Source organism: Lacerta agilis, chromosome 4 (assembly GCF_009819535.1).
Source record: "Lacerta agilis isolate rLacAgi1 chromosome 4, rLacAgi1.pri, whole genome shotgun sequence".
Lineage (NCBI taxonomy): Eukaryota > Metazoa > Chordata > Lepidosauria > Squamata > Lacertidae > Lacerta > Lacerta agilis.
Window position 1 is genome coordinate 1,605,669 of NC_046315.1, and position 12,634 is coordinate 1,618,302.

The 12,634-nt window shown below is 43.7% G+C and overlaps 1 long non-coding RNA gene and 1 pseudogene across 1 annotated transcript; both read left to right on the forward strand.

The window, feature by feature from the left end:
* Positions 1–12,634, forward strand: part of LOC117044872 — a 934,741-nt pseudogene that overhangs the window by 8,979 nt on the left and 913,128 nt on the right.
* LOC117044933 lies at positions 3,208–6,293 on the forward strand. Its single transcript, XR_004426376.1, has 4 exons — positions 3,208–3,225; positions 5,291–5,373; positions 5,491–5,617; positions 6,183–6,293. It is a non-coding gene; the product is annotated as an uncharacterized LOC117044933 (long non-coding RNA).

Genomic DNA, 12,634 nt, shown 5'->3' on the forward strand with positions numbered 1-12,634 from the left:
AAACACCATCAAAGCATTCCTGACAGATGGCTGTCAAGCCTCCGCTTAAAGACCTCCAAAGAGGGAGACTCCAGCCTGAGTTCATTCTGTGCTTTAGCTTTTCTGACTTTGTCTCTATACATGCTGGCTATTTGTTTGAATTCCTCTCTGGTGATTTCCCCCCTTTTTCCATTTTTTGTACATATCCCTTTTAAATCTTAACTCAGTTAAAAGTTCTTTAGATAGCCACCCTGGCTTCTTTAGGCACCTTCCATATTTTCGTCTCATTGGTCCTGCTTGAAGTTTTGCTTTTAATATCTCACTTTTAACAAACTCCCACCCATCATGAACTCCCTTCACTTTTAGTATTTCTGTCCATGGGATTTCACCCAGCATTTCCCTAAGTTTTCTGAAGTCGGCTTTCTTAAAGTCTAGAATTTGAGTCTTAGTATGCTTGGTTGCTCCTTTCCGCTGTATAATAAACTCCAGAAGAGCATGATCACTCCCACCTAATGATCCTGCCACTTCTACCCCACTAACCAGGTCATCACTATTGGTTAGGACCAGATCTAAAATGGCTGATCCTCTTGTTGCTTCTCCCACTTTCTGGACAATGAAATTGTCTGCAAGGCCAGTGAGGAATCTGTTCGACTTTGTGCTCTTGGCTGAGTTTGACATCCAACAAATATCAGGATAGTTGAAATCCCCCATTACTACTATCTCACTTCCTTTTGAATGCTTGGCCATCAGTTCCAGGAAGGCATCATCTGTGTCCTCAGTTTGTCTTGGGGGTCTATAGTAAACTCCCACAATGAGATCACTGTTATTTTTCTCTCCCTTAATTTTGACCCAGATACTCATCCCTGACATATAACGCCACTCCTCCTTCTTTCCTGTTTGGTCTATTTCTCTGAAATACCGTATTTTTCGGTCCATAAGGCGCTCCGGACCACAAGACGCACTTGTTTTTTAAAGGGGAAAAACCAGGGAAAAAATATTTTCCTGGTTTTCCTCCTCTAAAAAACACGGAGGGGAGTGCTGGAGGGGAAGCCCCTTCTCCCTTCACAGCGGCTCATCCCCGCTTCCTTAAAGGGACATGGGGACGAGGGGAGAAGGACATGGGGACGAGGGGAGAAAGCAGCAGCATCCCCGCTGTTTCCTCCACCATCCCATGCCTTGCACCGATCCCAAAAGCCTGCTTTTGGGATTGGCGGGCAGCGCGTGGGGTGGTGGAGGAAATCCTCTACCAACCTCCCTGCCGCCCACCGATCCCAAAAGCAGGCATCGCAGCTGCCTCCCCCCACCTCCCGCCGAATACGGCGGGACGTGGGGGGAGGCAGCAGAGATGTTGGTGGTTCGTGCCAGCAGCTCCGTGAACGGAACTGCTGGCACGATCCACCAACATCCCCTTCGCTCCCCGCCGCCTCCCCACATCCCCCGTCGCGTTCGGCGGGACGTGGGGGGAGGCGGCGGAGGTGTTGGTGGATCGTGCTAGCAGCTCCGCTCGCCGAAAGAAGCTTCTTTCGGTGAACGGAGGGGCTGGCATGATCCAGCAACATCGCTGCTGCCTCCCCCCACCTTCCGCCGAACGCGACGGGGGATGGGGGGAGGCAGTGGGAGCGAAGCCTTCGCTCCATAAGACGCACAGCGATTTTCCCTTCCATTTTAGGAGGGAAAAAGTGCGTCTTATGGAGCGTAAAATACGGTAGATTTTATCCCTCTATTACTACATTCCAATCATGAGACTCATCCCACCAGGTTTCAGTGATGCCTATTATGTCGGATTTAGTTTGCTAAATTAATCAGATTCTTGTGTTTATTATTTATAAGAGGGATTAGAAGGGATTTTACCAGGAAGGAATCTTTAATAGTAAGACTCAGATGAATCAGCAACAAGCTGATCAATGCGTAATCTAAAAAAGGGAATGTTTGGAACTCTGCTGAAATATGGAACTTGCTAGCGCAAGTTAGGAAGGATATCATTAAATACTATATCCTCTACTGCCTCCCTTATCATCCCCACAGATTTAATACGCTGTAAATGAATGAATGAATGAATGAATGAATGAATAAGATGGCTCATGGTTTGGGCTGTGGTGCAGTCCAGCCCTGCTTCCCTCCAAGAGTCATCCATGCTTGCTCAGGGAACATTTTTCTTTTCCTGATATTATACAACTTTTGTAACATAACAATGTTTTTGCTTTGTAAGATTTGCTAGCCACTCTCCTTAAGACAGACAGAACTTGGCAGAAGACCAAAGGGTTCCTTCCGATCTCTAGAGGCTTCCTGAGAGCACAGATGGATGAGCAAGACTCAGCTGGCCCTGAAGCAGGAAGAGGACATGCCATCCAAACTGGGAGCACTGGGGGATTCTGGGAAAACTCTGTGCAGAAGATCCTGGGTGAGGAGGACACCCTCCGCTCAGAGGTGCAGAGCCGGCAGTTGAGGCAGTTCTGCTGCCAGGAGGCCAAAGGACCCCGAGAAGTTTGCAACCGACTCTACCACTTTTGCCACCAGTGGCTGAAGCCAGAAAGGCACACGAAAGCTGAGATGCTGGACCTGGTGATCTTGGAGCAGTTCCTGGCTGTCCTTCCCCCGGAGATGGAGAGCTGGGTGAGGGAATGCGGAGCGGAGACCAGTTCCCAGGCGGTGGCCCTGGCCGAAGGTTTCCTCCTGAGTCAGGCAGAGGAGAGGAAGCAGGTGAGAGAGACTTTCCTCTGGATACTCCCAAGGGGCTCCAAACAGGACAGAGAACACCTCACAATTCTCTACTGATGGCTCATTCCCCCCCTCCCCCGGAATGCATCCATTGAATGAGATCTGACACCCTTAAAGCTATTGGACCTGACATTCGTGGTTTTTTAAAAATATTTCTCCCCGTGTTTTGAACCCTTGTTTCTTTTTCAGGGAAAGGATCTCTTTGCAGAAATGGGCCAGATTTCTTCTGAGGCAGAGTGGCCTCCGTTGGACACCAGGCAGAGGCAGCTGGGTAAGGAAGGAGGAGTTTTTTCTCCAACTCATCTGTGGGTTCTTTTCATATTTTGTTGGGGGAGATCGTTGGGGCCAAGAGCCTAGAGGAGGGGAGATATATTTTTTCACAACTAACATCTGAAATGCACCCAAACATCCAAATACACTCAGCAGGTGAGACTTTCTCAAATGCTCTTCTGTAGTTTGAGATGCACTGATTCACCTGTGAGAGAAGCAGGCACTCTAGACCTCCCCCTTACCTTTTTCCTCTTGCAGGTGACACAGTGATGCTGGCTAGACCTCTTCATCCATCTTTTCTTTTCTTTTCTTTTCTTTTTTTTAAAAAAAATATGTTTATTAACTTTCCCAAAACATCAACAAAATACAAACAACAAACAAATGGACAACAATACAACTATTACAAACAAACTGCAATAAAAAACAATTGTCTCTCATCTTTAGTAATTTCTTTACATTGTATAAACCTTATTTTTCAAAAAATCCTATCTATTATCTTAATTCATTATCTCCAAATTCCTTAACACTTAAAATAACTCTAAATCTGCAGTCTAACTTATCTTCCAAGTTATACCTAAATTTCAATCTTAGTATAATTTTTTTAATACAACTTAAATTTCTTCCATTCTTCTCCCACCTCATCGTCCCTCTGGTCACAAAGCTTCCCGGTCATCTCAGCATGTTCCATATAGTCCATCATTTTCATCTGACATTCTTCAATCGTTGGTAATTCCTCTGTCTTCCAGTTTTTAGCTATCAAAATTCTAGCTGCTGTTGTGGCTGTGTTTCCCCTGCTGAATCATCTGCTCCATATCTTTCCTCTTTACCAATTTTCCAAACATAGTCAAATCTAATTTTACTTAATCTCAAATATTTTGTCCTTTTTAAATATCATATAATAACTCTCTTAACTCCTAATATTTAATCTCTAACCTCAGCTCCTACTTGCTTCTGAAACTTTCTTTAACCCTTATCAAATTTTCCCCTATTTATCCTAATTTTAACCGCTTAATTCTTCATTTTTTTCTACACATTTATTTGCAGATTCAAAAGTATTTTGCTTCATTAATTTAATTTTGCATTCTATCTCCTGATTTATCAAATTGGAATATTGTACCTGGAGACCCTTTATTTCCTTTTGGATCTGCTGGTCTTTTGGTTTACTTCTCATTTTTTTCTCCTTTTCTTTAATTTGCTTCAGGATCAAATCTTTTTTAATATTCTGCTCCTTTTTCTTTACTGCATTCTTTTGTATAAAGAAACCTCTCATTACTGCTTTACTTGTGTCCCAAATAACCCTCTTATCCAACGTTGTAGCTAAGTTGATATCAAAATAGTACTTTAGGGTTTTTTGGGCCTGTCCAATAACTATTTCGTTTCTTAATAATGATTCATTCAGCTTCCATCTAAATGAACCCTGGGGAGTCAGTCTTAAGTCCAATTGTATAGCATTGTGATCAGAAGAAGTCTTTGGACAAATTTCCACCTTTATAATTTTTGGTGCCTGGTCTCTTGAAATCCAAATATAATCCAATCTGCTCCACGCCATTTTAGCATCCGAAAAAACGTTGACTCTCTTTCCATTGGATTCTTCAACCTCCATGAATCTTTCAAATCTAAATTGTCCACCATATTAAAAAATGTCTTTGGAAGTCTTCCATCGTTAGTAAATTTGGCTCTTTGAGATCTATCCATCAAGGTGGAGACCACAGCATTCAGATCTCCCAGACATATCAGTTTATAATCCATATATTCCAATAACATATCATGTAGCTTCTTATAAAAATCTGCTTTACCTTAGTTGCTGCATAAATTCCCAAAGTCAGAAATTTTTCACCTTGCACTGTTATTTCCATCGCAATATATCTTCCCTCTTCATCTTCAAACACCATTTTTGGATTATATTTTTCCTTGACATAAATTACCACTCCTCTCTTATTCACTTTGTCTGAAGAGATGAATTCTTGGCCCAATCTTTTATTTTATAACACTCTTCTATGGATTCTTGTTACATGAGTTTCTTGCAGGCATATCAAGTCCAAATTCTGTTTTATTAACACATGGTTTACCTGGTTCCTTTTGGCCCTTAAATTAAGGCTGTGAACGTTCCAAGTTAATATTTTTAGGGCCATCTTCACTAAACTGCACCTGGTGCTGCACCTGCCACTCCTTCCTATTCCAATGTTCCCCCTGGTCCAGCTCTCAATAAGGGATCTAGCAGTTGATCTGTTCCAAAAGCTGTAAACAATGTGGAAGCCTGACTTCTTTCTTCAAAGTCTGCCGCGTGTTTATCCAAAAACTTCCTCTTATCATCCTCTTGCAGGTGACACATTGATACTGGCTAGACCTCTTCATCCATCTTTTCATGGGGACAGAAGAGAAGCAGCGGCTGTGGAACCAGATCAGGTCAGGGGAAGCTGCCTTGTGGGGATAGAGGCCAGGGATGGAGCAATGTCATAGCTCAAGGAGTGGTGGTGAACAACAGCGTTGTTTCAGAGGAGGACATTTCCCTTTTTCTTTTAGGGTCCAGTGTGCTTTGAAGATGTTGCTGTTCGTTTCACAGATGAGGAGTGGGAGTTGCTGGATCCTGACCAGAGAGCTCTGCATAAGGACATCATGGAGGAAAATCGTGGGATGTTGGCCTTTCTTGGTAAGGCTCCCAGTGGGATCATAATATTTGTTTTTACATTCTAAACTCCATATGTGACAAACCTCATATATTTTCACAGAACTCAACAGTGCCCTCTACAACACTGGATATTACAATACCCCAAAAAAACCTTGAATAGTACTGTTTTTCTGTGAATGTTCTTCCACCATTTGCAGCTTCTTAAACAAGGATCAGCCTGGTCTGAACTTTCCGGGCCATTTAACTGTAAACTTTAGAGCTGTTAGGGAAGCTGAACTAGCTAATGTCAGATTTTCAGTTTCTGTTTTTCCTCCCGTCATTCTTTGGCTGTCCAAAGAGAAGACTGACATTGGAAATGGAGGGGATGCCATGATGGAGCCAAACAAAATCCATTCGACAGAAGAGCCAGGCTTATCTGATCACTGGTTCCCCTAAGGATGTCAGTTGATCCCCGTTAATTAATGCACCCAACACTTCAGTAAAACCATCCATCTAACCAACTTGTGTTATTCCTCTATGACCAGTGTTAACGAGTATTCTTCATTAATTTCTCCCTGAGGCTCTAATCTATTTCTCTTCATTGTAGATAATGATGGACTGGAAATTAAGAACAAGGGTGACCATGACAAAATCCCCACAATGGAGAAGCCGTATAAATATCTTGAATGTGGAAAAAAATCTTATTCCACTTCCCATCAAATAAATCCCATTGGGAAGAAAGCCTATCAGTGCATGGAATGTGGAAAGAGCTTCCGTCAAAAGGCCAATCTCACTAAGCATCAGAGAATTCATACAGGAGAGAAACCCTATCAGTGCATGGAATGTGGAAAGAGCTTCAGTCAAAAGGCCAATCTCACTTCCCATCAAAGAATTCATGCAGGGGAGAAACCCTATCAGTGTGTGGACTGTGGAAAGAGATTCAGCTGTAGCTCCTCTCTCAGTTCCCATCAAAGAATTCATACAGGGGAGAAACCCTTTCAGTGCTTGGAATGTGGAAAGAGCTTCAGTCAGAGCTTCTCTCTTACTTTCCATCAAAGAATTCATACAGGGGAGAAACCCTATCAGTGTGTGGACTGTGGAAAAAGCTTCAGTAAAAAGGTCAATCTCACTTGCCACCAAAGACTTCATACAGGGGAGAAACCCTATCAGTGCGTGGAATGTGGAAAAAGCTTCAGTAAAAAGGTCAATCTCACTTCCCACCAAAGAATTCATACAGGGGAGAAACCCTATCAGTGTGTGGAATGTGGAAAAAGCTTCCGTCACAACCACAGTCTCACTTCCCATCAATTAATTCATACAGGGGAGAAACCCTATCGGTGTGTGGAATGTGGAAAAAGCTTCCGTCAAAAGGTTTCTCTCACTTCCCATCAGAGAATTCATACAGGGTAAAACCATATCATACAGGGTAAAACCATGGTGCTGGAGGAGACTCTTGAGAGTCCCATGGACTGCAAGAAGATCAAACTTATCCATCCTTAAAGAAATCGGCCCTGAGTGCTCACTGGAAGGACAGATCCTGAAGTTGAGGCTCCAGTACTTTGGCCACCTCATGAGAAGAGAAGAGTCCCTAGAAAAGACCGTGATGTTGGGAAAGATGGAGGGCACAAGGAGAAGGGGACAACAGAGGATGAGATGGTTGGACAGTGTTCTCGAAGCTACTAACATGAGTTTGGCCAAACTGCGAGAGGCAGTGAAGGATAGGCGTGCCTGGCGTGCTCTGGTCCATGGGGTCACGAAGAGTCGGACACGACTGAACGATTGAACAACAACAAAACCATATCAGTGTGTGGAATGTGGAAACAACTTCAGTATGAGCTCCTATCTCATTTCCCATCAAAGAATTCATATCAAGGGTTGAAAAACCTTTATACAGCTTTCAGCGCTATCGAAAAACACACCACTTTAAACGGGACCTTGGCTGATGGACATCTAATGCTCTTTTAAAATGTGGTGGGGAAGTGGGGGTTACCAGTTTTGGGCTATGTGTTTTGTGTTTTCATATTGTGATTTTATGTTGTAACCGTCCTGAGACCTGTGGGTGTGGGGAATAGGAGCCAACTCTTGCAGGCTGAGGGGTCTTTGCCGCACCATAAAATGTTTCAGGGGGGCACCCCCCAGTTTCTAGGAATTGCCATTCAAATGGCATTCATGCACCACGGACTTCCGGTGAGGACGCCATCGCGGGCGGTCATGGGTCGCTTCGGCAGCGAAGCGACTCAGGCCGGCCCGGGGGTAGGAGCCCCCGCTACCGCAAAGCGGGGCTCCGCTAAACCGCGGGTCGAGCGTCCCGCGGCATGGGCTCTCCGGCGAGCCCACTATGGTTCCGAACCCTTCCCCCGTTCCCCCTGTAAAGGGGGAGTGGGGGTGAAGGGACCACGGAGCCGGGCTGTGGAGGCATGCCCCAACCGGACCGGCGAAGCGGCGGCCGCCGCTCGCGATGAGCGATATCGTTCTACCTGGCAGAAGGAAAATAAAAGAAGCCCGTTGGCCGTGAGTACGTGAACAATTGAACTTATCTTTGACATTTGGCGCTCCGGGAGATACGACGGAAAGGAAGCCCGTTTTTCTCCCTTTGGTGGAAAGAAAGTAACTGCTTTGATGGCGACTGCTGTCGCAGTAATGGATAAATGTTTCGATTTTGACAAGTGAGACTGATTAGACCCCTTTTGGGGGACTTAAGTTGATGGGAATATTTCTTCTTAAAGTGGACAGAATGTAATCTTTTCGCCCTGACTCCAGGGAAAATGGCTGCGGAGACTTGTGATTGAGATGGAAAAGTACTGTGACTAAGATGGAAAAATACTGAAACTTGATACCCTATGCCCACTTCTACCATGTTGGGTTTCGTTTTCAAGCTGGTCTTAGACTCTGGACTGACTCATGAACAAAGGATTATTTTTTTGAATTTAGAATTGCTGAACCAGAAGTTAACCTTGCTGAATCAGGATGACAATTTATATCTCACAGGAAAGACCATTCAGAACATTGTTAAAATGGAAGAAAACCTTGGCAGAGAGCTGAAGGGAATTATTGAAGAACAAAGTACAATGCTTTTGCAACTCCGAGAAGATGAAAAGTCCTGTTGGGGTGGGAGACCCAGGATGAGAAGATTTTTTATATCCAATTTCTGGGGTGAGAGCCCAGGAATGATGGGGAAAAGATTTATATATTTACAATTAGAAGAGGAACGGAATTTTGAACCGGAGATGCTGGGAGGTGATGATCTGCGTACCCTGATGCTCCCTGTAAGGACTGTTGTGGATTATGTCTGGAACTGTGGACTTATAAGAAAAGAGGACATTCTGAAAAATGATTTTGGTGTAAGATGGAGGAATGTCTGGGAGGAGACCCCGAAATGGCGAAAGAAAATGGTTAGAAAAGGGATAGGGTGAAATGTATTAAGGATAAAATTAGGATGGTTTATTATGGTACCCTGAAGCCGGTGTGTTAAGATTTTAAGTTTTTGAACTAGAGAAGAGATATTTGAATTTTTTTATTATTATTAGCAGCAGTCTAAGTGAAAGAAGATTTATGACATGATTTGATATAAGAAGCAATATGTTGTGTTATGAAGTTGTATTATTAATTATTATGAAGTTATACTTGGAATAGATTTGATTTAAGTTAAGGAGTGATAGATTATTGTGAAGTAAAAACAAGATTTTAAGAAGTATGTTTAGTTTTGATCTTTAAATGATTTAATTTCAGAGATGAGAAGTTATTAAAGTAAAATTGGAATTGGAACCAAAGGAGAGAAAACGGGGGAAGTCACCTAGTAATGATTCGAACAAGAAAAGTTTTTTTGTGTGTGTGTGTAAACAAGAAAAAGAATTTTTGGTGTATTTGTATTTGTTTTATTATGGTTTGATTGTTGGGTTTGTGTTTGGGTTTGTGTTGGTATATGTGTTATGTTGTTCTTTGTTTTGTAAAAACCAATAAATTCTTTACAAAAAAACAAACAAAAAAAATGGCATGCATGCACCACATCATGTCACTAAACCCCTTCTATATTTTATTCAAGTTGGCACCCCTGCTATAAGGTGCTATAGAAATCAAATAAATGCATAAATAAAATAAATCCATCTTGGTCGCCTTCATCTGCACATGTTCCATCTTGTCAATATCATTGTTAGTATTATTTTTGTCATACCGCTCTCAGAGGGTTAGAGTAGGGTCATATATGTCCACAGCCCTTAGCCTTAACATCGGCCCCCCACAGGGTTGTGTGTTGAGTCCCCTGCTCTATACCCTCTAGACGTATGATTGTACAGCTACCCACCTTAGCAACAAAATCATCAAGTTTTCTGATGACACCACTGTGGTGGGGCTCATTTCCGAGGGGGGTGAGACCGCCTATTGGGACGAGGTGGAGCAGCTCTGTGGTTGGTGCAGAGAAAATAATCTGGTCCTTAACATCGCTAAGACCAAGGAACTGGTAGTGGACTACAGGAAAAAAAGGCGGACATTCAGCCCTTGTATATTGGTGGGAACCGGGTGGAGAGGGTGGCTGTATTCAAGTTTCTGGGTGTTACTATCGAGCAGGGTACGACCTGGAGCGCTAATACCATTGCTCTGGTAAAGAAGGCCCAGCAGAGACTTTATTTCCTCAGACTTTTAAAGAAGAACAATCTGAGTGAGAGACTGCTGGTGTCCTGTCCGTCTCCCTTGGCAGCATAGAGAACATTCTTACGTACTGTATCTGTGCTTGGTTTGCCAGTTGCACAGTCACCGATAGGAAAATACTCCAGAAGGTCATAACCACAGCCCGAAAGATTATCGGTCATCCTCTCCCATCTTTGGACGAACTATATAGCTCCCGTTGTCTCAAAAAACCAAACAACATTTTACAGGATTCATCTCATCCTGGATATAGTCTGTTTGCACGGATGCCTTTGGGCAAGAGATACAGAACAATTAAATCAATAACGAATAGACTAAAAAACAGTTTCTATCCAAGAGCTATAACTATTTTAAATGCTGTAACCAAATGATATGATCGTTGGGGAGTCGTGATGGATGGTATGTATGTGTATGTGTCGCTGTAAATGTATAAATGTGTATACGTGGCTGTACATGGGGGATGGCATTTCGTTGTACTACGTACAATGACAATAAAGTATCTATTATCATTTTAAAAAATTATGTACCCTTATTCTGAAGATTTCACGGTGGTTCACAACATAAACATACAGGCTGAAACCGAATCGACCCAAGTCTGCCTTCCTCCGCCAACCTCAACTTTGCTCATCAGGCCAAAAGACCACACTTCCCCGTCCCCGGGTGAAACCCCCTGGCCTTTCATTGGTAGAGCTGCCACCATGCCAAAAAAGGTGGGAGGGAGGCGCCTGCTTGATCTCAAGAGGCAGGGAGTTCCAAAGGGTCTGTGCTGCCATACTAAACAATTGAGGTCTTGCAAATGTGGGACAGGTATTATGGGGCACCTGTAGTTGAAGCAGTCGAGTGGGCACCTGTAGGAGAAAAAGTTCTCTCAAACCACTCTCTACATCATTGTTTTTCAACCACTGTTCCGCGGCACACTAGTGTGCCGCGAGATGTTGCCTGGTGTGCCGTGGGAAAAATTGAAAAAATACTTTATATATAGTCAATATAGGCACAGAGTTAATTTTTTTTAACATTTTCTAATGGTGGTGTGCCTCGTGATTTTTTTCATGAAACAAGTGTGCCTTTGCCCAAAAAAGGTTGAAAAACACTGCTCTACATGCCGTGCAGAAATTCCTAAACATCCATCGTAGAATTCTCCCACCAGACATTACCAGGATTTCAAAGGTGGAATTGTCCAACAACTTTCAGGGTGTCCTGCTTTTTACTTTTTGAAATCAGGCAAGCCTAGGCCACTTGGGATACAATGGAGAATCTCCTTCAGGGCTGAAGTCAAACTGTTGGAAGATTGCAGCACCTGCAATAGAAGCCGATACAGGAGAGACATGTTTAGTTGCAGCTGGGGCTGATGAAGGCATCTGTTTGTGCTGCTGCTGCCGATGCACCAGGGCATTTCTTCTCTCTGCTCTCCTCCCAGAGGTCATTCCTCCGCTAGTCACTGCTATGGATACATGACCATATTGTCTGTCTCCAGGCGCTGTGGTCGTCTGTGGACTGCATCTCTCTTCCCTCACCCAAAGGGATAGCTGAAAGATGGATAAATAGACCCAGGAAGTGAGTATGAGGTGTGAGGCCATGGCATGCAGACAACAGGGTCTGGTTACTATATGTGCCTGAGTCAAGAAGAGGAATATTTGTTTCAAGAAACAGTGAGAGGAGGTGAGTGTGCCATGAATTTGGTGGTGATATTTCTGAGCAGAATTTGTGATCTTGTCATGTTTTAATTGGATCTTGAATTACACAAAGGGGGATATTTTCATAGAATCTTAGAGTTGGAAGGGACTCCAGGGGTCTTCCAGTCCAACCCCCTGCTATGCAGGAATCTCAGCTAAAGCATCCCTGACAGATGGCCATCCAACCTCTGCTTAAAAACCTCCAAGGAAGGAGAGTCCACCACCCCTTGTGGGAGTCTGTTCCACTGTCGAAGAGTTCTTACTGTCAGAAAGTTTTTTTCCCAAATGTTCAGTCAGAATCTCCTTTCTTTCAACTTGAAGCCATTGGTCTGAGTCCTCCCCTCCAGAGCAGCAGAAAACAAGCCTGCTCCCTCCTCCATGTGACAGCCCTTAGAATATTTGAAGATGGCTCTCATATCTCCAATCAGTCTCCTCTTTTCCAGGCTAAACATACCCAGCTCCATCAACCGTTCCTCTTAAGGCTTAGTTTCCAGAACCGTGATCGTCTTGGTTGCCCTCCTCTGCCCACCTTCCAGCTTGTCAACATCCTTCTTAAATTCTGCTGCCCAGAATTGGACACAATCTTCCAAGTGTCGTCTGACTAAGGCACAAGAGAGTGGGACTGTTGCCTCCCTTGATCTGGACACTAGACTTCTGTTGATGCAGCCTAAAATAGCCTTTTTTGCAGCTGCATCACACGGCTGACTCATGTTAAGCTTGAGGTCCGCCAAGATCCCTAGATCCT